Source organism: Engystomops pustulosus, chromosome 6, assembly GCF_040894005.1.
Source record: "Engystomops pustulosus chromosome 6, aEngPut4.maternal, whole genome shotgun sequence".
NCBI lineage: Eukaryota > Metazoa > Chordata > Amphibia > Anura > Leptodactylidae > Engystomops > Engystomops pustulosus.
In genome coordinates this window covers 78,645,867-78,672,748 of record NC_092416.1, presented here as the reverse complement: position 1 = coordinate 78,672,748, position 26,882 = coordinate 78,645,867, and the positions used below count along the sequence as shown (strand labels likewise).

The 26,882-nt window shown below is 42.1% G+C and overlaps 1 protein-coding gene across 2 annotated transcripts in view; it reads left to right on the top strand.

Moving 5' to 3' along the window:
• The window catches only part of ARHGAP32 (Rho GTPase activating protein 32), a 160,173-nt gene that overhangs the window by 31,398 nt on the left and 101,893 nt on the right, over positions 1-26,882 (top strand). Inside the window, exons 1-2 of one of the 2 annotated variants that reach the window (XM_072156701.1) lie at positions 1,485-1,560; positions 17,414-17,482. The gene's annotated coding sequence lies outside the window, so the exon portion shown is untranslated. Of the gene's footprint in view, positions 1-1,484; positions 1,561-17,413; positions 17,483-26,882 lie in introns of those variants that run through there. The other variant, XM_072156700.1, reaches the window with a different exon arrangement.

Genomic DNA, 26,882 nt, shown 5'->3' with positions numbered 1-26,882 from the left:
CGATGCGCCACAATCCATCGCGTGCGCCAAAATCCCGGGGCAATTCAGATACAAGCGGCGCAAATCGGAAATATTCGGGTAACACGTCGGGAAACCGTGAATCGGGCCCTTAGTAAATGACCCCCAATTTCTCATAAATGTAGTCATTTTGTCCCTTAGAAACGAGATGGCTTCCTCAGATACGGCCACCTCTGCCTGAGAGATTGCACAAATAAACAAAAAGGTTTTGTATATGAAATGTCCGGGAGTAACTGCATGTCCAACAGCCGTCCTGTGGTAATGATTGCTGAATCCTGGTGGTCCGGCAGGACTCTATAGCACATGTCTGGCCAGAGTGTGACGTGGTCGTAACCGAGGAAGCCATCTCATTTCTAAGGGACAACATGTCTACATTTATGAGAAATTATCTTCACACAGGAACATTTTTTTTAATAACATCCAATTGAAGAAATGTTTATGTATGGAAGATTAGTGAAACTGAATGTGAGTGCCCAGACGAGAATACCCCTTTAAAGGACATCTTCCACCAGATACTGGTATATGCCCCCTCTGACAGGATCTGCTGTGCTTTTAGCTTCTTATGCCAATGTTTTTAAGAAAAGGGGGCTTTAAAAATGATGCAAATGAGCCTGAGGTGCTCCAGGCTCCATTAACTCCTATGGGGACTGGAGTCCCTCGGGCTCATTTGCATAATTTTAAAAGCCTTTTTTTCTTAATAACCAGAGCATAAGAAGCTCAAAGAAAAGCGGATCCACACCAGTATGTCTGTATGTTTGGTTTACAATCCTTGATCTGGTGATAGATGTCATAGAATAGCCTATAAATAGCTTTTTATTTTTGGATCTTACAGTATGTACAGTCTTCCTGTACCTTCCTGTACCATATTATATGCCCTGTTGCTATAGAGACAACTTTACTTTCAGAATGCTGTACATGGCTGGGTCAGCTGCAGGCTATCCCACACTGTCACTTACTGTATATAGAAGACAACACACCTGCAAAGGTAGGACTATACTTTTCCAGGGTTTGTGTAAGATACATTAACTAGGGGAATATGACCAGATACGTTTATACATAGCAGCGGAGATGCAGCTAAATAACACGGTAAAAAATGCATTTGGTTTTGTACTACTTATACATTAGAAGTCACCAGAAAATTTTCAATTTTTTGAGGCAAACTTTATGTTTAGCATATTTATTTATTTATAATTTTTCATTAAATGTTTATTTGCAAGAACTATTATATCCTGCAAATTTCATTCTGCCCACTGGGCTTAAAGGGAAACTGTACTAACTAAATATATATTTAAAAAGTGCTATTATACATCAGTACAACTAGCCCTATATTGTTGTTCCCCATGCCTGAAAAATTCCACATTCTCACTATCTATGCAAATGACTTCATGTGAGTTTAGTCATCATTTTTCTCTGAGCTGTGTATTTATGTCCTTCCAGGTCAGCCTCGCCTCCAGTTCCCTGTGAGGAAGGGATGAGGGGATTTCTGAGCCAATCACATACAGCTTATTTATCTCTTAACCTCCTCATTTACACCTCACTCAGGTATTCTCTTTAGGGTGCGGTCACACATTGTGTTATGTTTGCGTTTAACGCAAGTGTTTTTAAACAGCTGAAGAGGAGATTTGCCTAATAACATTGTTGTCAACAATGCATTTACAAAATGCATAGGTTAACGCACATGTTAACACTTTGATAACATATTAATTAACATTGTGTTATCACATGCGTTTTGTAAATGTAATGTTGACAGCAATGTAATTAGGCAAATCTCCTAGATTAGGCAAATAAAACGCAAGTCACAAAGCCACTGTGTTAATGATGTAGCAGAGACAAGTTGACTCAGCTGAAGAGACAGCAGACCCTTTGTCAATCAGGAAGCTGGAGGGTGTGTTCACACGTTCAGTTTTTCAGATGCAGTTTTCGATGTGCAAACCAGGAGTGGATTAAAAAAAGAGGAGGCGTAACACCACTTGATGATATCTATTCACCCATTATGATCCACACCTGCTTTTGGCTTTGAAAACTGAACTCTAAAAAACTGAACGTGTGAACGCATCTGGAGGCATGGTTTAGCTAGAATAACATGAATATGCAGTTTAAGAAATAGGGCAGTTTATGAATTAGTGGAGTACTGTATCTTTATCTGCAGCTCACATTTCTAACTACGTCTTAACTTTGGTTCTGTATCTCACAAAACCACAAGCCTAATGGGGCTCATTTACTTACCCGTCCGGAGGAGTTCACAGAAAGTGCATTGTCTATGTATAATACACTGTGCCATGTTTTGCTACTCCACTCAGGTCCGACAAAGTTCACCATCTTTTTCCTGGTGCATGTAAGTGCTTGGGCTTGCGATTTGAAAGTTAAATCCTGATTTCTGTGGCATGAAAGCCGGCTCAGCTGCGCCAAAATCTGATGATGTGCGGCACAATCTGCTGCTAAATACCTGTCACAACCGCGCAAAACCTGAAAACGTCGGAAAATTCAGCGAAAGTGCAATCCGCGGACCCTAAAGTAAATAAGCCCCAATGTGTTTTGAAAGTTGAGGTTCTAATATGACCCCCGTTCAGCCTCTTAAAGTGTCTTATCCCAAGATCTCTTCAGCTCTTTTTAGCTCAGTTTCATGTGATTTTGGAAGTGATTTTAGAGGAAAACGGGCGAGATTTCACATAAAATAGGGAATGCAGGAAAGGATATTTCATGCCGTGCATGAAGGGGCTAGCAAATTAGTGTGGTAAAAAATGTTGACAGTGTCCCTTTTTAAGTAGCGATATTTGGTTTACCGTATATACTCGTGTATAAGCCAAGTCCCCTCGGCTTTTATACGAGTCAATACGAGTATAAAAAATACTTTAAAAATAATAAACTTACATACTCACCCTCCGGTGGCCCCGATGTGCAGAGCTGCTCCCCCGATGTCCACGCGGCTCATCTTCTGGCTTCCGCGCCCGTCTTCTTTCTTCTCTAACATAGTGCTGAGCGCCGCCATGTTTTTCTCCTGGCTGGCGCCTAGCAGCAGCGCGTCATACTAGGCGCCTGCCGGCCGGGAGAGGGCGATTGCGGTGCCCAGTACGATGTTACAGAAGACAGAAGATGGGCGCGGAAGCCAGAAGACGAGCCGCGCGGACATCGGGGGAGCAGCACTGCACATCGGGGCCACCGGAGGGTGAGTATATAAGTTTTTTTTTTTTTTTTTTAATGCTGGGCAGGCTGTATACTACTGAGGGCAGGCTGTATACTACTGGGGGCAGGCTGTATACTACTGGGAGCAGGCTGTATACTACTGGGGGCAAGCTGTATACTACTGGGGGCAGGCTGTATACTACTGGGGACAGGCTCGGGTGGCTCTATACTATTGTGGGCAGGCTGTATACTACTGGGGGCAGGCTGTATACTACTGGGGGCAGGCTGTATACTACTGGGGGCAGGCTGTATACTACTGGGGGCAAGCTGTATACTACTGGGGGCAGGCTGTATACTACTGGGGGCAGGCTGTATACTACTGGGGGCAGGCTGTATACTACTGGGGGCAGGCTGTATACTACTGGGGGCAAGCTGTATACTACTGGGGGCAAGCTGTATACTACTGGGGGCAGGCTGTATACTACTGGGGGAAGGCTGTATACTACTGGGGGAAGGCTGTATACTACTGGGGGCAGGCTGGGCTGGCTGTATACTACTGGGGGCAGGCTGTATACTATAGGGGGCTGGCTATATACTGGGGGGATCTGTGACCAATGCATTTCCCACCCTCGGCATATACTTGAGTCAATAGGTTTTCCCAGTTTTTGGTGGTAAAATTAGGGGCCTCGGCTTAGACTCGGATCGGCTTATACTCGAGTATATACGGTAATAAAGATGCAGTAAGGATTTCTAAGGTCCTGTAGGACTAGATGTTGGCACAGTACTTGCTGTAACTGAGTGTGACTGGTCTTTGTCGTTGGCCTCCTTTCAGCCAATGCTCCCAGCTGTTCATTGCTCATTACCTGTTCAGCTTTTTTCATCCACTTACAGCAACGTGCAATCATATAAAAAGCCGCTGCACCATAATCAGATGTTGTATAAGCGGCAACATTAAAGTGCTTTTTCTGTTGTGAAGTGGATTAAATAAACTTGCAATTACAATCACTGCCATATCAACATTGCAACTCGCACGGAAATAGTTGGCCCTACGTGAAGGAAAATGCACCATTATAACATGTTCTGTTATCTATGTGGTCTGAAATAAAGGACTTGTGATGTGTAGAAAACCATATATTCCATGCTGGAATAGTGCATGAGTGTGTCTGACTTTTCTGTCCTGTCCTGTCACAACTAATGTTTAACATTTGGTGTTGTAGAGTAAAAATAGGATGCAACTTGGGACTGGTACAGGAATTTGTAATGTAATGTTCTTTTATATAGTGACTACAAGAGCCGAATAGTGATTGCAACTGTATAAACAGGTCGTAACTCGGGATGCCGGATAAATAATGTAATGTCTGTACTCCAGAGTAGCACTCACTATTCTGCTCTTGTTGTTACTATATACAGACATTACATTACTTATCCTGAGTTCCATGCTGTTTATACTCCAGAGCTGCACTCACTATTCTGCTTTTGTAGTCACTATTTAAAAACATTACATTACTTATCCCTTATTGATCCTGAGTTACATCCTGTTTATCTTCCAGAGCTGCACTCATATTCTGCCATTGTAGCCTCTATGTACAAACAGGTTGTAACTCAGGATAAGTAATATAATATCTGTACATAGTTTCCATAAGAACAAAATCATGAGCATGGCTCTGTAGTATATACAGGATATAACTCTAGATCAATAAGGAATACGTAATGTATTGTCTCCAAACAGTGACTGCAAGAGCAGAATAGTGACTGCAGCCCTGGTAATCAAATATGATACATGACAGAATTGGTACAGGGAATGTGGGAATGTGATATATAATTTATATATTATATAATATTTGTACATCGTGACTGCAAAAGCAGAATAGTGAGCCCAGCTCTGGAGTATAAACAGGATTTAACTTGGGATCAGTACAGAATAAGTAATGTAATGTCTGTATATTGAAACTACTAGAGCAGAATAGTGAGTACAGCTCTGGAGTATAAACAGGATGGAACTCTGGATAAGTAATGTAATGCCTGTACATTGTAGCTAAAAAGAGCAGCATAGTGAGTGCAGCTCTGGAGAATAATTAGAATGTAACTTGAGTTCAATAGAGGATATATACTGTATAATGTAATGTTTGCAGATATTGACTACAAGAGTGGAATAGTGAGTACTGCTCTGTAGTATAAACAGGATGTAACTCTGGATCAGTACAGGATATGTAAAGTAACGTATTTACATAGTGATTACATTAGCAGAATAGCGAATAAAGCTCTGGAATACAACATGATGCAACTCAGGATCAGTAGGAATATATAATGTAATATACACAGTGACTATACAATACTATAAAATATATACTATCATGTATATACAAAGAGCTTCTGTTTATGAACATTGTATGTAACCTGTTGAACGGGATCTGGTGTCATTTAAATGCTAAGATAGATTTTTAAAATGATGTGATTTCTGGCAGATCTTAGTCTAGTTCTCAAGTCCTTTGGCTCCAGATGTCCGCCACTGGGGTGCCTTGATGTACTGAGCATTTATCAGGGATCAGCCTCAATGATGCCACTATTGTTAATATAGTGATGGATATAGCCGTTATTTGTAGAATAAATATCTAGGATCATTTTCTGGACTGTATGAAGATCTTCTTTATGATGCGGCTCATCATCAGAGCCCCACACAGATAATCTGCAAGAAATGTACAACCCAATGCTAATTCTGAAATCCTCTTAATTGTGACTTCAGAATTGTATGGTTTGTAGCTTTTTATAGTCCTTCCCCCGGGCTTGTTTTCCAGCAACCATCAGCTTATCAGAAGCTTAGAAAATTGCAGTCACAAACCTGGAGGGTTTGCAGGACATGGAAGAGAGCATAAGGTGATTTGCTATGGACCTTTGCAGACACAGTTTCAAGGGAATTGTATTGCGGTAGTGTGCAGACATCATGGCATCATTTACCTGCACGTTGTAACATAGGGATCCATAGAAATCCTGAAAGACCATGTGATTCTATGGTGTACCATGTGTCTCATGTTACACTCGGCTTAGTTCCCAAGTGGGTATGGTACGTTCTGTCATGCTTTTCCAGCAATAAAAAATGGACGGTACCAGCTGTAAGTGAAACCAGCTATAAGGAAACTAATGTTGAAGGGAAGACCATCTACCTTAGTATGCAGTTTTTGCTACGGATAGCCAAGATGTAATCTTGCATTAACCTACTATTTCTGTGCACTCAAAAGCAATCTATAACTTAGGGAGAGGGAACTTCTAATACTCCTGGAGCTAAATTTATGAAGATAGCTACAATCCTGTTGATAATCTGCAGGGACCTATATAACTTATAGCTGCACGGAGCTATATAACCTGTATAACGGAATAACTTTTATCGCTCCCTCCTATTGGCTATATGAGGCTGGAAAGCTTGCCATATTTACAATGCTTCGGAAGTTCGGTCCAACAATTCAACTTGCATACATGCTCAGCTCAGCCAAGTGCAGAACATGTGATGAAGTACGGGGGAGGAGGTAGTTTCTGACATAGGTGTTTCTCAAAACAGCAGGATTGGGTAGGTAAAATCTAGCAACCCCAGTGCTTCTTTCTACGAGATCTGTTGTCAGGATCATGCATACACATTAGGTGGTTGTTGCCGATGAATTTAGCGGGTTAAGCCAATACACATCTAATCTGAAAGACCATCTTACAATATAAGAGTACCGTCTATTGCTTTCTGTTATCAGTCATTCCATAGTGAGGAAATAGAAAATTCTATCTCTTTTTACTGTTCCTTTAAAATTGCTTGTTTGTGAGATGTAACATTTAACCTTGTCCAGGATGCCTCCATCAGTCATTCTCTGTGTGTCATCCTGCGGCTGGGACAGGAAGGATACAGTAGCCTCTGAGCCTTCTGACCTTTCACGTACACTGCAGTGGATGTAGTCCTTGTCAAGATCCCGATTATTAAAATAATATTCATTGCCTCAAACAGTTCTCTGGGATCTTGGGTTCAGGTATCTTCCTGGCCCTGAATTTGGGAGGATCATCTCCCTGGAGAATGGTTCGTGACTGTTCTCACTACACCACATGTCATTCTTTACTGCACTCTCATCATTCATTTTTATCTATTTGTAGAGCAGATGGGAAGATGCATCCTACTAAACCAGTGTCCTGAGGTTTCCTAGAGGCTGTGTAGCTGCAGAGCTCTTCACCTGTGGCTTGGTGTAAATGCTGAGTCCTTGGATCAGTTCATATGTTAGCATATGGAAAATTATCCTGCTGCTGTCAAAAGTAAAAAAAAAAAATCTATTTTTTAATTGTAACATTCAACAATTATCTCTGAGGCGAACCACCAACTGTACAAATCTCTGTTAGGCCTCATGCACATGACTGTCTGCACAAGCTTCCATTGTTTAGGAGTGGGGCTTGAGGGGTAGAAATGAGAAGAATAGGACCTGCTCTATAATTTGCGGTGCAGCCTTCTGGCTTGGTTACTGTGCAGTGAGAAATGGTGTGGTCAATGCTCCTTGACTGTGTACAATATACCTCAGGCTACATTCACACGGCCATATCGGAGATGTATATACAGCCGACGTATATACGCCTTATATACGTCCCCCATAGACGGCATACAACAACCCGTGCTACAGTACGGCGGGCACACATCGTGTGAATGTAGCCGTAATGAGACATTTTTGCGGCTAGCTCACTGCCCATATTTACAGTCACATTCATGAGGCCTTACCCTGTGCAGACCATGCAAACGGGTCCATATCTCAGCACGATCCCACGGATCACACACACTACACAGAACCGGAGTTCTTGCATTATCCTAAAATATGATGCAAGCACTAAAGTATTAACTGTTATTTGTAGGGGCTCTTAGAAACGATGCACTGTCAGGATGGTGCTGCTGTAGGAGGCTGCCTGTGCATTGGCTCCGGCTTTTGTCCCCCATGACCTTGGCACACTTGCCCTATCGCCCCCAACTAAGCGGATCATTGACAGCAGCACCATGTCACACAACTGGTGCAGCTGAGTGCCGGAATCAGATCCAGGCAGCCAAAAGCACCAGTAACACCAGAAGTGCAAGTTATCACAACCAGAACCTTACAGCAAGTCAGGTGGAACACTGTACCACGTCTCCAGTGGCAGCCAGAACCAGGCAGCCTAAGCGCGGGCATTTGTCGAATGTGGAGCTACGGGCATTGCCTTTTCTACTTTACCAACAGCAGCAGGAGCATCAGCACACTGCTGTATGACCACAACACTGTTAGTGCCGCAGCGGCACCCCTTGTATAGGATCCCTTATGCATGTCTGTCTAGTCTGTGTCAATTTGTTATTGTGACTGGTATATTTTCGGACTGTAATTGCTTCCCCATACGTGATGTAATGGGGGACATTTACTTAGCCAACCGCTGGAGATCCCTGAAAGTGCATTGTCCGACTCCAATGCACTTTGCCGCGATTTGCAAAGATTGTGCGCCTGATATCCTGCATGTGTCGCTTTCCCGCTCAGGTCCGCCTGAGTTCAACTTCTTTTTCCTGGTGTATTTAAGTGCACTGGATGCAACACAATTTGAATATTAAATCCCGTGCTCAGTCTGAATCAGTTGGATCGTCCAACAGCCCGCCCCCTGTTTTCTGTTGCATGAAAGCCGGCGCCGCTGTGGCAAAATCCGATCACGTGCGACACAATCCCCTTCTAAATGACTGTCACAGTGGCGCAAATCCCGGATACCATGAATAGGCCTACAGAAATGCGATCCACGGACCCTTAGTAAATAAGCCCCAATGTGTTTATGTAACCTGTATTACAATGTTCTGTAACTGTTTGTATGCAACCAAGGAACTAGCAACATGTAAGAATGTGCCTCTCGAAGTATTTATGTATTTGTATTGTTAAACCTGTAACTGTGTAACAATCACTGGAACACTATGTACTAAATAATTTTCCCCCAAGGGATCAATGAAGTTGTACCGTATCGTATCAATACAGTACTGGTGCTGCAGTTCTGCTGACAGACACAAAAGGTCTTGCATCATGTTTTCGGTATTGTGACGAATGCACCCGCGATCCTTGTTGCAGATCGCAGGCACACCCGTGCCCCTCTTTGTGTTTCGGCCCCCGCTGCCCCCGATCCGGACTTCTCTCCATGAGCCTGCTTCCCGTCCAACTGGGCTGTGTGCCGGCTCTTCAAGACTTAAAGGGCCAGCGTCGTCCTGTGTTCCTGCCATGAGTTCCAGAATTTCCTCCCAAGCTGTTCTCCTGCTGTCACCCCAGGCTCAGACTGTGTCCTGCATCTCTGTACTACCTTGACTGCCACCGCGGGACTAGTCGCACCCGTGGAACGACCCGGTGCCACTTAGACTCCGGTCCCGGGTGTCGGCTAGTACAATCTTCTCCCGTGGTGGTCCAGAGGGTCCTCTGACTCTACCAAATAGACTGTGGCAGTTCGTCCCTATGAACTGTGACAGGTATAGTACAAGGATTCCCATCCTGTGCCTAGTATGGAGTACATGGGATTGGGCAGATATACCCATTTCCATGGGCTGCACACATTTGTATGAAGGCAGCCTATGAGTGCTGTTAATTTATTAGCCTGCCATCCAGGCTGTGCATGGGGACTGTCGTACATCTCAAAATGCTTCCGATTCTTTCCTTATGTGAATCATGACATGTTCTATAAGATTCTGTATGAACACAGGTATAAGGAAGCACTGCTTCTAAGGAAGAACATACGGCAACCGTTGGAGCATCATATGGGGCTATGTTGATGCATATGAGGAAACCATATACAGTACATAGTAATTACAGCATTACTGCTATGTGGTTATCCCCTTGAAGAAGACTTCTAACACATGATCGGGGAGATGCCTGGTTCTCTTTTTTTCTACAGTGCATCTCCATGACTGCATGTTTCATGTTTCAGGAATAGACTATGAACAGAGCTTCTCCGCACCTTGTTCTGCTTCCTGGATGTAATCTTTGTGCAGAATGTTAAGCTTTACAAAAAAAAGAAAAGAAAATAAGATAAAGAAATGCATTCAGCGAGCAATGAAAGCCCTGCACCTTGTAAGCCGCTCCCTAGTAATAGAGCTGCAGGGCTGACCCGTCACATGTGTACAATGTCTCTGCATCTGTTTAACTATTTAACAAGCACTTAGGCTTTATTTTTAGCTGTATTGCAGAAAGGAGATTTCTAAATGTCAAATATAAAAGCAGAACTCGTCATTGGTGCAGCCAGGGGTTAGAAGGTCTCAGCCGCTAACCAAAGAAAGACATTCAGCATTGCTAGAAATATATGTCTTCTCTAGATTTTCATAAATCCTCTTTCATGGATACTGTTTAGTGATTGATATGTAATTGAAGGGGGTCAAAATAGAATTTGGCAATAGGACAGGTTGTATTAATTGGAGACATACTTCCCTGTCAAGTATATGTATCTATACAGCCACATGACAAAAGAAGAAAGAGGAAAAAACACCATAATGGGTTTAAATGTAATTTCTGTAACTATTAATAATAGAAAATATTTGCTGCTGATCAGTTCTAACATGGATTCAGTATTTGCATATTTGCATATACTGATGGCTTCCTGCTTGTAGAAAATGCAATCCTATGACTTTGATAATGTAATTTTCAGCAACATTGCAACAACACTGAAAGAATCTCTGCTCATCTGTGACCCCCATGGTGCAGCCATCTGCAAACACTGTGTCATCTGTGTGGAAATATCAGCTTTGTGTATTCTCTTCATGTAATCTTTACAATATGTGGGACCAGGATTATTCAGCGCGCTCTGCCTTGTGTGTAGACATTGGGTACAAGAGGGCACAGCTCTGGTTCTCTATGGAACTCCTTCATTTTAGTAAGTTGTTTCAGATTAAATCAAATCAAAAGACGAGGGGGCACTGTCTTCGTCTGGAGAAATCAAAGTTTAATCACCGGAGGCGACAGGGCTTTTTTACTATGAGAACTCTCAATCTGTGGTATAGCCTGCCTCAGGTGCTGGTCACAGCAGGGGCAACAGAGAGCTTCAAGAAGGGTCTAGATGCCTTTTTACACCTAAATAACATTGATGGTTATGTTATATAGAATTGTTTCCCCTAAATCCCTTCCTCATCCAATCCCTTCCCTTCCTTGGTTGAACTTGATGGACAAGTGTCTTTTTTTCAACTATGTAAACTATGATACTATGAACTATATTACTGTTCCAGTATAAAGTTTAAATATGCTGTGTCCTAGAAAAGAGTACCATTGATCCATTTACCCCTTAACGCTCAATGTCCGATATATCGGACAATGAGCCGATGCCGGTTCAGCTCAAGATCTGAGCCGAACTGGCATCGGGAAACACGGGGTGCCGGCTGTAACATATAGCCGGCACCCGGGTGTAACACCTACGGTCGGAGTGAGCTCCAATCGTGGGTGCTTAACCCGTTAAATGCTGTTAAACATCTAACATGCTTCTGGGGGATCTTTCCCCCATGATCGGCCCCCCAAACCGTTTTCGGGGGGCGCCGTTCGTTGCTGTGGCATCACTGGGGTCCGATCTGGACCCCAGTGTTGCCTGCAAGAACTGCCGGTAAGATGGCGTCTATATTCATATATTCATGTTTGGTATCCCCGTAACCTTATTGACCCGTAAAATAAAGATAACATGATTATCGGGCTAAATGGTGAACACCAAAAAAAAAAGGAAAAAATCCAGTACAAAATTGATGCTTTTCTACTCCTTCCCTCAAAAAAAAAGTTCCTAAATTTTCAACAATAGGGGATACCAACCCCAAAATGGTAACGCTGGAAAAAGCATCTCATCCTGCAAAAAGAATGCCATCACGTGGCCCCAATAACGAAAAAGCGAAAATTTTATAGCCCTCAAAAAGGGCCAATGAGGAAACTAAAATCCTGGCAGTTGCAGGACTCTCCTTCCCTTCTGCGCCTTGCTATGCTCCCATAAAACAAGTCACGGCCACATGTGGGGGTTCTCTGTACTCAGGAGAAATCATAGAACAAATTGTATGGTAGGTTTTCTCTTTTTATCTTTTGGAAATGTGTCAATTTTAGGGCAAAATGAACGTATAACCGGCACAATTTGACCATTCTAAATTTCACTTCCATTTTTATTCAATTACTATGAAGATCTCAAGGGGTTAACGATCTTCTTAAAAGCTGTTTCTTATAGCTCGAGGGGTGCAGATTTGAAAATGGATCATTTATATAGGGGGTTTTGATACTAAATATGTAAAATTTCATTCAAAACAGTATTTATCCCCAAAATAGCCAATTCTAAAAATCCGGAAAAGCGATATTCAATTTGTAAGCCGCGTTACATCAAAATAAATTATCCAGACATTTCTAAAATTATGAAAATGTAAAGTAAACACATTGGAAATATTTTTCAGCAACTTATTTAGGTGGTAAATCTATCTGCCTGAAAACGCAATGATTTAGAATTTCGAAAATGGCACATTTTTCAAAAAAATTCATAATTTTTTCTTTTTTTTTGTAAATAAACGCAAAACTTATCAGCCAAAATTTACCACTAAAATGAAGTACAACATGTGAGGAAAAACAATCTCAGAATCGTTTAGATAAGTAACAGTGTTCAAAAGTTATAACCATATAAAGCGACACATGTCAGAATCCAAAAAAATCGGGCTGAGCCTTAAGCTGTAAAATGGCTGCGTCCTTAAGCGTTATTGGTAGTAAAGCTTTTACTAACCCTGTATTCCCCCTACTTCAGTTGTAGAATGGGAAAGAATTTGGCAAAACCTGGCTCAATATGTGTACAAATATTTGGATTTTGAATTTTAATGTTCATTCTAACGTTAGCATCCGGGAATAATGTTGACTTTCCATAAGGTCTGCTCCCGCCTGGAACAATCCCACAATCACACACGTGGGTCAGGATGTGGGTAACCACTTTTCATTTTCTCACGCGAAAATTACAGAGCATCAGTATGATAAATTTCTCCCTATAATTTTATTAATGGGCATCTACCACTAGGAAGAAGTATTGTAAACCAAGCTTCTTTTGCCCTGGTTTACACAAAAAAAGTGTTTTTAAATTATGCAAATGAGCCCAAGAGGCTCTTTGAACACCTTTGGAGCCTCTTGGGCTCAGTTGCATAATTTAAAGCCCCTTTTTTATCTTTAAAGCAAGGGCAAGAGTGGATCCAGCCAGAAGGGGCACACACCAGTATTTCAGTGGTTTTGGTTAACAATCCTTGATTCTGGTGGCAGATGTCCCTTAAAAGGGGATGGGAGTTTTCTTCTAAAATTATTATATTACAAAGTTTTTTATATTTACCTGAACTATCCATTTAATAAATGTTAAATTATTTTTAGTTCATTCTTTAATTTTTTCCTTCCTGCTATATTCAAATTACTGTAATTGAGAAATGTCACATGATGCCAGTTATCTAAGGAGATAATTCATGCTGAGGGGCTACAGGTGAAGCGCCACTTCATAGACCCCCATCTTGAGCTCTACAGTGCCTGACACCATACTTCTGGTATCAGTTTAGAGATAAGAATCTCTGCTGTTGGAATGGAGCTATAGGGAGTTATTGGGAAGCTGACAGCAGAAATTAACCCTATAAATCACTACTAGCACCTTATGTAGCAGATTAGGAAAAGAGATGCTGCCAGTTGAAAACTGTTGTGAATTGAACCTGTGTTTGCAGCTTGAATCCCCGACTGTGTCCTGTCAGCTGAAACTAATGTAATAAACCACTGCCAGTTCCTTATCAAGCAGGAGTATACCTTCCAGGTTATGGTTCAGCAACATCCAAAACTAAAAAATCAACTTAGAGGTCATATGCAAATTAGTTTTATAAAAAGGATTCACTGCTTGGCTTGTACTAAGCCTAATAAAGCATGGTTTTATGGACTGCTATGGATCAAACAAGAACCCATTACACAATGAATATTTACCAGCACCCTGTACACAGAGGAAGTAGGCTTTATAGTGAAGCTAAATATTGCCAGCATTTCCTTCTTTATTTTTTTTATTAGGATACAAATCAGTTCCAGATTTTTATTTTTTGTTTTAATCTATCAACCAACAGATGTGGTTATAGGACAAATGACCCCCAATGATTTGGCAAGACTGTCTTCCTGGACTGTGGATATGACCTTATGAGCGTGAGAAAAGATGGTTGAGAGAATAAGAGAATAATCCCCATATGTATTCAGGATGCTCAGTACTGCCAGAATCTGGCCTTGTATTAGTCCACCGCATTACATCACAGTCAAGCCTTTGGCAGTCATCGAATGAGAAGACAGAGTCTGCTGAAGTGGACACAAGCCAAGAGGATTTGAAGTGCTGCCATGAAAAAGCATCCATTTAACCTCTCTGCCTCTGTGCAGATGGATCGCTGGCAGATAAATCTGCTGTCTGAAGAACAAGGTTATTGTTAAACACAAGCAGAGGAGGAGCTCCCACTAAAACCACATACAGTCCGTCATCTCATCACTGGATTCATCCATGTCCTCCACAGATTCACAATGTACCTGAGCCAACTGTGGGCAAAGAGGAAACAACTGGTGTAGAAAACTCTGCGTAAACATAACAGCGTGAGTGTAAAGAGTTAAGGGCATTGTGTGGAGTTACAGTAAATATTTTATGCTTTTTTTTTACACATCCATGAAGATATCAAGAAAGAGCAGCAATAGAATTGGCTTAATAAAGATGTGTTCCATTCATGTCTAAAGTGCAAAAATGAATGTAAATATATAACTAAATATATAAATATATATTGAATTTATTTATCCCAAATTAAAATTTGTCACATCAGCACATAATAAACATAAAACACTCAAAATATAAATTAAACAGAGAAATAAAAAAACATAAAAACTTTTTGCATAAGAAGTCATGCAAGTCCCCCTGCCTGTAGAGATTACCGTACTATTCCAGCATCCATAACCGCTTAGTCATCCTTGTTCACCTGAAAGTGAACCGCACAAAAGATCTTCTGTATCTCTGGGTGACTCTTTATATTAGTGGGCACCAACCTTTTTTTGCCCCAGAGTCTGACTACATGATAAATTCCCCAGGAATGGGGATGAGGGGCATTGAGTTGGGTTACCTTTGGTGCCACATATAGAAGAGACAGGAGAAGCTACTGGCTGAAGGACTGCTGGAAGGGCATGGCTTTTGTTTCTACCAATCCTACATCCCCACTACAGCAGTACAGTGGGTGGGAAATATATAATATATAAATATAATATGTAATCATATTGACCTAATAGATGCAAAGAACTGATCAAGTCTGCATAGCATTAACGTGTTCAAAATGGCTAATTGTTTACCATGGACTTGTGTGTCTTTGGCAGCTCATGTTCATGTGGGCAGTATGAAAAATAGGCAGGTGGCTTCTGTGATACAACGTGTCAACCAAGTAGTTCATGGCAATGTTTCCTTTGAATAAATGTGCAATTTGACATTTTGGGTTTTGGCCCATAGCTAGCCACATCACACATTAATGTTTTTGACATTAAAGAGAATTATTAGTATTTGTTTCAGTAAATGATCGTCTAGCTCTGTATTTTGCTAGCCTTCCATTTAAGATTATCAGATGTTCGCAAAAATAGGACTGGTAGGCGCCAAACCAAAAGAAGGAGCACCAAGGGAGGCTTTTATAAAACTTTTATTTTTCTAGACCAAGATAGAGGGGCAGTACTGGGATGGAAAACGTAAAGTGTGGGTGCCCTGGTCCGGAAGAGGTCCCAACACCCAGCGCCCCAGGATTAACAATGCCTTAAACTACACAGAGACCCCATGTGCGGATATAATGCCTGAGCTGGACAAAAGCAAAACCCTCTCTTTTGTGGCAAAGAAGCCCCTTGTCGACAGCTTGCTTCTCTTCAACCATCTGGCTGTCTTTAGTGTGAGCAGCAACATTGCCAGGACCCTGCCTGAAATCGGATAAACCAACAAGGCGGTGGAGAACCTGGACGGCAATGAACTGTTGCCCAGCTCTGCCCTCCGCACCTCCACCACCCTTTCCCACTGCTTGCTGGATGCTGCACCCCAGGGTGACGGCACCCCTGCTCCACACCCAGGCTTCCTGCCCTCCTCTTCCTGCTCCTCCCTCTATCCCTGTTTAAAAAAATAAACCTTCAATTTACCCCTCCTAAGTTTGAACTCCTTCTTCTTGTTTGGCACCTAACTGTCTCCTGGGGCGGTGAGACACCGTGTGCTAACTGGGCACCATCGATCTCTATGTGGCTGTGATATGGCAGCAAATTGTGCAACTACCGTATATACTCGTGTATAATCCAAGTTTTTCAGCACAAAAAATGTGCTGAAAAACGTCCCCTAGGCACGTAAAAAATACTTAAAAAATAATAAACTTGTATACTCACCCTCCGGTGGCCCCGATGTGCAGCGCTGCTCCCCCGAAGTTCGCGTGGCTCGTCTTATGGCTTCCGCGCCCCTCTTCTTTCTTCTGCTGGGCACCGCCATGTTCTTCCCCCGGGCGGCGCCTAGTATGACTTCAGCAGCGGCGCGTCATACTATGCGCCTGCCGGCTGGGGGAGAGCAATGGCGGCGCCCAGCAGAAGAAAGAAGACGAGCGTGGAAGCCAGAAGATGAGCCGCGCGGACATCGAGGGAGCAGCGCTGCACCTCGGGGCCACTGGATGTATATAAGTTTATTTATTTTTTTTAATGCTGGGTAGGCTGTATACTTCTGGGGGCAAGCTGTATACTACTGGGGGCAGTCTGTATACTACTGGGGGCAGGCTGGGCTGGCTGTATACTACTGGGGGCAAGCTGGGCTGGCTGTATACTACAGGAGGCAGGCTGTATACTACAGGGGGCTGGCCGGGGGGGTCTGTGACCAATGCATTTCCCACCCTCAGCTTATACTTGAGTCAATAGGTTTTCCCAATTTTGGTGGTAAAGTTAGGATTCTTGGCTTATACTCGGGTCGGCTTATACTCAGTACCCAGTATATATATCTGGGCTCCCATACAGTCATGTACATGAGGCCCTAGGGGAAACGGGCTACTTGCGGACTAGTTATTTGTTTGACCAAAACTTACTACTCTGTTTTTATTATCCACATACCCCATTTGCAACATATATAAGCGGACACAACTTGCACAACACTTCCATACACACAAGAAGGTTTGTGAGTCTACTGACATTGATCTCATATGTATAGGCCACTTTTAAGTTTTCATTCTTATATGGAATGAAGTCTCATGTGCTGATGTCCTTGGAATGTTCTATGTCTGATACATAATTCTTTTCTTATTTCACAGCTGTGTGAGAGATTTTTTGCAGTTATGAAGGAATAACACATACCAGTGAGGACAGACCCTTCAGCTGTGGTAAGTTGTTGGTTCTTGTTCTGCAATTGTGTTCTCACTGGAGTAAGGTTCTCTCTCATCTTGTTTCTTGACTGCATGTCATCCATGCTTTAAATTGGATGTATACTATTATAACTAGTCTAAAGAGACTTACCCCAGTCACAGCTACAGCTTTTGTAATCACCTGATTGGTTGTTTGTGTAATGCTTTGTGGGTGTCATGGTGGTTTGCCAATCTGTAAAAATACACTTTTTTTCCCCAATAAATGTGTCACATTGTTTGTTCCTGTTGTCTTCTCCACTGTTGCTAAAAGTAGGCAGATTTACTTTGCCAAAGCGCTTCAGCCTAATTTGCATATTTCTAAAGTTAAGTTTTGGCACAGAAGGAGGAACTGTAGAAAAAAAAAAGGTAGGGGTGACATGGGTGGGCATTGTCTTATGTAACACAACAGTTAGTTTGGGCAAGTAAACTGTGATAATAGATTCCCTTCAAATCTGCCCCCACATGGAGCAAGCTAGTCAGAACAAACTCGCTCATGGGCATAGGGGCTAATTTTGTGACACTTTGAAAAGTGGCACTTGATCTATCACATCTATATTCACATGATAAATCTGAAATGAGAAGGAGTGCAGCTTAAAACAGGTAAAACTTGTTGCAGATTAGCAGATGCGACAAGTTCCCCTCATGATATAATTGTAGAATGGTTGATCCAGCTGTGATTATGGCTGGTGTACGGTACATGATGTAACCAAGGACCAGCACAGCATACAGTGATTTCATAACTTCCTCAGTAATTTTGTGAAAAATTGACAAATGCAGATTCCTTTTGAAAGGTTTCGGCTGCAATTTAGTTACTTGTTGATCAGGAAGTTGCTGGCTCTTTTCATCACAAGTGTTTCAGAAAGACGCCATGAAGTAGAGACAATTCACACGGAATTATTCCACTAATTGCTGCTGGAAATGTGCCCTCCAACCGAGCCTTTATGTGGAGAACACTAGATGCATCTCAGGATAGGATGGGAATCTCAGTCCTCTGCAGAACACTGGTAACATGTAGCATATGCCACACCTGCTCCATGGACTGTACCTTTAAAGTCAAGGCTATTCTTTGTCCCCAAGATTGTTGTCATGTGTATGAGGTCACATTTTGATGTTAGTTTATCTATTACGTGCTTGATACCATTTTGTGTAATGTCACTATATGACTCATGGCATTTAGTTATATTTATATATAAATATATGTGTGTTTCATGTCACTGTGCAGCATATATGATGTCTCTATAATGTAACTGTGAAACGTTACTCTAGTCATGATGCCTCTGTACAGTATATATTTTCTCACAGTGGGGAAGATTTATCAAAAGTATCAGGGTCTAAAATAAGCACAAAGTTGGACTAGATAGTCTTATACTGTGCCAGATTTATCACTGATGCTGAGCCTGATGCTGGATAATAAATCTGTTGTAGTGCACTTTATATGCATTGGCTTGGTTTATACCTAAAATGCCAAAATGCTGCAGTGCCAAACCAATGCCAAAATGCTGCAGTGTGTACATAATATTTGGTGTACACCCTTTTCCTGCAAAGCCGTGCCCCTTTCTGAGGCCACACACCTTTTATGTAGTATTTGTTAAAAAACAAAAAACTTTTAAATTACATTTAGTTCAAATTAGTGTTTTTGGTGCAAATTATTATGATAAATGAGACACCATAGCATATGACAGTGGGTATACACTCACCGGCCACTTTATTAGGTACACCATGCTAGTAACGGGTTGGACCCCCTTTTGCCTTCAGAACTGCCTCAATTCTTCGTGGCATAGATTCAACAAGGTGCTGGAAGAATTCCTCAGAGATTTTGGTCCATATTGACATGATGGCATCACACAGTTGCCGCAGATTTGTCGGCTGCACATCCATGATGCGAATCTCCCATTCCACCACATCCCAAAGATGCTCTATTGGATTGAGATCTGGTGACTGTGGAGGCCATTTGAGTACAGTGAACTCATTGTCATGTTCAAGAAACCAGTCTGAGATGATTCCAGCTTTATGACATGGCGCATTATCCTGCTGAAAGTAGCCATCAGATGTTGGGTACATTGTGGTCATAAAGGGATGGACATGGTCAGCAACAATACTCAGGTAGGCTGTGGCGTTGCAACGATGCTCAATTGGTACCAAGGGGCACAAAGAGTGCCAAGAAAATATTCCCCACACCATGACACCACCACCACCAGCCTGAACCGTTGTTACAAGGCAGGATGGATCCATGATTTCATGTTGTTGACGCCAAATTCTGACCCTACCATCCGAATGTCGCAGCAGAAATCGAGACTCATCAGGCCAGGCAACGTTTTTCCAATCTTCTACTGTCCAATTTCGATGAGCTTGTGCAAATTGTAGCCTCAGTTTCCTGATCTTAGCTGAAAGGAGTGGCACCCGGTGTGTTCTTCTGCTGCTGTAGCCCATCTGCCTCAAATTTCGACGTACTGTGCTTTCAGAGATGCTCTTCTGCCTACCTTGGTTGTAACGGGTGGCGATTTGAGTCACTGTTGCCTTTCTATCAGCTCGAACCAGTATGCCCATTCTCCTCTGACCTCTGGCATCAACAAGGCATTTCCGCCCACAGAACTGCCGCTCACTGGATGTTTTTTCTTTTTCGTACCATTCTCTGTAAACCCTAGAGATGGTTGTGCGTGAAAATCCCAGTAGATCAGCAGTTTCTGAAATACTCAGACCAGCCCTTCTGGCACCAACAACCATGCCACGTTCAAAGGCACTTAAATCGCCTTTCTTCCCCATACTGATGCTCGGTTTGAACTGCAGGAGATTGTCTTGACCATGTATGCCTAAATGCACTGAGTTGCCGCCATGTGATTGGCTGATTAGAAATTAAGTGTTAACGAGCAGTTGGACAGGTGTACCTAATAAAGTGGCTGGTGAGTGTATATGTGCATCACAATATTATATTTAAGATGTGTGATTAAGATTCACTGTAAACTGATGTCACACTACAGTTGTCAACATGTGAATGATATCACTGTACAGTATGTTTGATATGACAATGGCATGACTAAGAAATTATGCTTTAAAGGGAAGTGAAAGTGGGCATGGTCAGTGGTGGAGTGGGCTGGGGTGTTCCTTCCCACGTGTACGCACTCACTGCAGCCGGGAAATGTTAATGGCTGAATGGTCGCTGGCAATACGGCAATTCTGCGCCAGGCAGGGCCTCCTGATATCTCAAGTGGCACCAGGGGGAGGGTTGATGTTTTATGATGCACCCACATATGATAAATCTCCCCCTTTGTTTCTATATACATCATCATCGATGCACTATTTTTGGTTACTGCTAGGCTTCATGACACCTTCTGTTCTGGGTCACAAGCACATTTATTGCTGCTAGAGACTCCCAAAATAAATTGAAAAGTTGAGGAAGATTGAGTGATACAACAATGAGGTTTTGGGTTCCCATACACTGCTATGGTGGGTATCATGAACCATGTGGTGTCCTGGACCAAGCACACTGCTGGGGCAGGAATTTGTGCATCATAGTGATGCAGAATGCAAGGAGTCCCTGCTTCCCTGTGAAACAGAAGCGTCAAAACTGTAATAATGTAACTGTAATTATGATTACATAGGAAGCATGGAGGCTGGTCCATGGCTGTGTGGTCAGTCCTTGAAACAGGACGCTATTCTGCCCATGATTCACAGACCAAACACAGCAGTATGAAACTAACCTTTCTCTTTATTAGCCTGGAAGTGAAATACTATTAGTAACAGTAATATCATGTATCATAAGCATCAAAAATAAGTGATGGTCTTTATAAAACAGAACAGATCCTAAGCACATCCAGGCGTGACAGAGATGGTGCGAAACTTCTCAACAACAAGGGTTGATGTTGAGAAAAGACTGGGGTCATCTTCCTCTGTGAATATGAATGTTATGTTCTCTTTCTGCTATAATCCATCATGGAATCCACTGCTGTGTGAGAAGCCCCTGGGCTCAGTTGGATCCTGGGATTCACAGAGGGAGAAATTTCCCACCACAAGGATGGATACATCCCATTCTCACACAGTGTCTTGTTCTGTCATTTACAAGTCCGAGCTCTGAGATCAGGAAAGTCAAAGGACAACCCCAGACAAAAGACGTAGATCTGTACACTGTGCAGTATATACAGCTGTGCTTATTTAAAGGGCTAGCTCCCTGTCTGATCAAGTGTTGTTTGGCTCATGCCGGTCTCATTTCCTTACTATAGAAGAAATGTGTAGGACTAAACATGGCATCAGTCATTTGATCCTTGACATTTGGCAGACTGTCCGGGTATCTAACCGATAAAAAGCATTTTATTGTAGAGGAGAACTTGTACATTACTTACCTATGGAATTGCCTGCCAATGTCTGTGTACAAGCAAATAGTACATTCTTCTTCCTTTTTTACATGTGTGTCTTTGGTTGAAAGAGTATCCCCCTAGGACATTGATGGCATATCCACAGGACAAGTGGCTAAGCACATGTAGCTTTCTTTGTATTTGAATAAACTTTTGAGAATTCTTTTCAAAGTCAGAGAATGGTGTAAACTATAAATTCACTCATATTCCCCTGAAGTTTATGGGGGTCGTTTATCTTATTTCCCCCTTCCTTGAGCTCACTTTGCACTTTTAGTTAGTCAATTTTTTGTGCCTCATTTGTCTTTCTAGTGTTGGCTTTTCGTCAAATGCTGATTTTATTTTTGGACATATTGGGGCAGATTTATCAAGCAGTCTGAAAGTCAGAATATTTCCAGTTGCCCATGGCAACCAATCACAGCTCAGCTTTCATTTTACCAGTGCTCATGAATATTTTAAAGGGGAGCTGTGATTGGTGGCCATGGGCAATTGGAAATATTCTGACTTTCAGACACTTGATAAATCTGCCCCATTAGGCGCAAATTTTAAAAAAAGGCAAAATTTTTTACAAAACTCAGACCATAGCTTTTCCTATGCATGGTCGGGACTGACATGTTTATGCACATTTATTTGCGCCCTTTTAGGTGCAAATCAATATTAAATAAGGTGCAAACATCTGAAAGGAGAAGAAATACAAAGACAAATTAGGCGCAAACCAGGATTACTACTACATGGCGAACTCCGGTGTGGAAAAAGGCACAAAAAATTACACAAATACCTAAAGGACACCTGTCATCAGGTCTGTGTCACTAGTCTTGTCACTACTACCTGTTGGAGCAGCTCACAAGGATCCCATCCCAGCCTTGTTATTGTTATTTCATACATTATTCATTGTAAAACCATGTATTTTTTATCATGTAAATGAGGCTGGTCACATGGTCAGAGGCAGTGATGTCACCCCTGTTCCCCCTCCCCTCTCCTCCCCCTGCTCATGTCTGTGTGTAATGAATAGTAAAGCATTGCTAGTGTGTGTGCTGCATCTGCTGACATGCTGCATCCTCATAATATACAGGTGAGAGACACAGACATCAGCTACACATGAATCTGACATGTTCTGCTGTAACATGGCTGCCTGGAGCTGTTGTATCTCTCCTAAACACACACATGCACACACAGGCTGCAGGGGGCGTGGCCACCAGCACCAGGAAGCACATCATTATACAGCCTCACATCATTATACAGGCTGTCAGTCATGCACTGGGGGTGTGGCTGTGCCTCCCACTCATGAATAAGGTGGACAGCTTGAATATGCTAATGCTTCATTGGACATTTCACAGGTCATTTGCATACAGCTTTAGGACCTCATTGCTTAGATTAATAACATTAATTCAATAAATTTGCCCTTTCAGGAAAACAAAATTTTGATTTTTCTCAGAAATCTGAAATATTTGCTAATAGTTGCTAATTCCAACTTTTTTTTTTTGCTAAAGATACTTTTGGGTATTTTTTTTTAATGTTTGCCATTTTGTCACTATCTATATTTAATTAAAAGCACTATATCCTACAATTCTATCTCTGAACACTAGTAATAATAGACTGACACTTGCTAATTCTGTGTAGCATCTAATTTACATATGACTGATAGCATTACAATAGAAGATAATACCATCAGTACATCCATCACTGAAAAGATGGAGTCAGTGCTTATTTACACCTCCGATTGGCACAGAGCATGTCTAGAAAACTTTCCATACACCTCAGACCACTGCTTCTTACCGTCATGAGGTTGCAGCTAAATGCTGTTCCTAGAACTCAGGTACGATGGTAGCTCCCTGAAGTATAGACAGTAACTGGAAGAAAAAAGCAGGCCTTGAGGACAGGCCTCCCAGCATCATAGTGATCTGTGATCCAAGCAGTCCTTTATTCTGCACGGAACAGTAGCGCTGCTGTGAAGTCCGAAAAGTGCATGGCCATCGTGTCTCTGGTCTTTTTTTTTCTTTGTTTCTATGAAAGCCATAAAATTACAGAGCTTCAAGTTTATGCAGCTTGGCTGGTCTCAGTAGGCATTAGTACTTCTCATCAGGTCGGTAAGGCTGTTACGTAGCATCAAACTAACGCTTCACTTTATTTTAATAATAATAATTCCTTTATTTATATAGCGCACACAAATTATGCAGCGCTGCACAGAGTTTGCCAAATCCGTCCCTGTCCCCATGGGGCTCAACCTACCAGTATGTTTTGGAGTATGGGAGGAAACCGGAGGACCTGGAGGAAACCCACACAAACACGGAGAGAACAAACTGTTTGCAGATGTTGACCTGGATGGGAGACATTCTGGTTTTATATTATTCTGTCACTGTCTTATCCTTCCTTATCCCTTGTATATTATGTTAACTATTTTCTGATTTTTGTCACAAAATTGTGACAATTTTTTTTTATCTAGCCCTGCTCACATCAGGACAGGAGAGACATGCTAATGTGTTTAGCTCAGAGAGGATTGTCCAGTATTGATATAACCATAACTAATCTTACCTGTGAAAATCAATAGGTCAAGAAGGGTTATCAGTCGCTGTATCCACGTGTTCCCATTTACTAATAGCAAGCAGAAATTTTATACGCCTGCATCCAATGATTCAGGATTGCTTCCTACTGGTCTCATTGCCTGGCCTGATGCAACAAATGTAATGCACGTGAACCCCAATTAAAAAACACCAAGTTGGAATGAGAGGAAACCACAACAATATTGGCAATTGGATACAATTGGATATCGTTACAATGTTTGTCACTGAACAGAAGGCTTCTTTACATTCATATAGTGAAGATCAGCTTGACAGTTTAACCATGACTTGTGGCGGTACTGGGTTGATTAGTCCCCCTCCTCCGAGTCTCCATATGCACTGCATTGCAGTCAACTACATACCCAGTCCTGGGTTCTGTGTTTGCCAAGTTCATGCAGTTACTCATATTCCTAGAAGTGGGTATGACAAATACACAGAGGGGCGATGCTGAAGCCACTGCTGCGCCATCAGATGATTATTTCAAGCCTGCTGCAATGCAGTCCCTGTCCAGATCTCCTTGGATCTGTCACTGTGGGCATGAGACAGTCAGACTGCAGCTCTAGGACCACAGTCTACAATAAGGTTGTATGGATTTCAGGGGAGATGAATAGTAATTCTGAATCTGTTGTCTATCCCACCCCTCCCTCCATCATGGCTGACAGATGTTTCTTACAGAACTCTTCACAAGGCTTGTACATTGCTGGGCGACTGCTATAGCAACACATAAGATGGAGCTGGACTCTTGCATGCTGAAGCATCTCTCCTTCCTTACATCTCGGCTCATAAACCAGCTCACTGTGGGAGGGAGTGGAGACGCAGGCAAATGGATTGGTGTTCATGTATCTAGGTCCAATGTTGCTACTTGGATAACTTCTTCATGGAGTAAAGCTCTGTGTTTTTACCGCTAACCAGACAGAAAGACAAGGACCACTTTACCAAGGATCTAACACACTGGTAGATCATGTGCATGTTCCAGTGATGCCTGACTGCTGGGACCTCCTCCCCCTGAAGTGTAACCTAAGTCAACTCTACCCCTAATAAAATATGTCTGTTGTCCTTTTCACCTCCTTACAGCTCAGCTTTCATACTCTATCCTGCTCTTGTTTCTGATATTGGTGACATATTAAACTACACATCTGTGTTGGTTGTCACCTTGGCTTTACAGAAGCAGGAAAGTTTTGTGGCCCATTGTTCACTTTTATGCTCCATGTATGCACCAGTGGGATGAGAATTCCCTGACTCTGTGGTGCATGGGAACGCAGGGCTATCTGCGGGATTCTCCCTTTCTTCTTGAGAGTCATGTGACCCTGACACTTTAAGGAAACAGTTTGCTCTCAGTGAATGGCAGTCATTGTGCAATGTAATGCTCTTGTCTGCAACACGTGACCCAGAAAATCTGCTATTACATGTTATTAATGGAGGTGAAATGAGGGCAGAGGCTTTTCTGGTAACATGGCCGTAGAAAAGATCCTTATGATGAAGAAGAGTCCAGCAACATACAGTGAAATGTCACTTCCCATATTATTGGAGTTTACGTGCTAAGATAAGGAATTAAAGGCTCTCTAAGGGGCTACTAGTCACCGCTCCCTACTGCCCCTGTAATGCCACTACCTTAATCACTTCCAGTGTGACAGTTAATGCCCAGGAAATGAATTGCAGCAGGGACCGAGAGCTGTGGTAACAGAGCAGTGGGAGGAGGGAGTGCTATGTGTTATTATGTTAATTTTCTTCATTTTTATTCATTTGAAAAACCCTTTAAATGGTCACTAACTTTTCAACAGACTGTGCATAATCCTTGTAACATGTCTTATAAGAACAAAGTGCTCCCTTGTCCACTTATTTCAGATTCTAACATGTTCTATCCTCCCCATCTAATCTGTTTGTCACTTTGTTGGTCTCACCGCTGTGGTCTCAGAGGTCCCAGGAAATTGATTGGATGCATTATTGGTAACTTCACTACTTCAGCAAAATTTCTTGAACGGTAATATAAAACTATCTAGACCTAGTCCTGAACAAACAGCTGATAATCTTTATGAAGATTAGCTTCACGAAGTATAGGGAGGAGGAAAAATAAGTTTAGGTATAAAGTATTGGGCATCAATAAATAATTGAGGATAAATAATGCCGTCAACGTAAATATTTTCAGCCTCTACATGAATATTATCCCTAACGACACCTCATAGATCTTGAAGACTTCATCAAACATTGCCATTTTTGGAGCTCAGGAACACGATTATATTTGCTATTGTGATTAACTGTAGGTATCACTTATTTGTCAAGTGCATTTTCTATTCAGAGTGTACAGCATCATGTATATGGTCAAACCTATTTCCTTGTGTAAGTGAATTGCGGTTTGGAAACAGATTGTGTTACTCGTAAGAGCTTATTGTTATTAAAATTACTTTCTAGCATTAGACAAAAACACTTTACAAGACATGAGGGTGCGGCCCTTGCCCTTCGGGCCTTACATTCCTC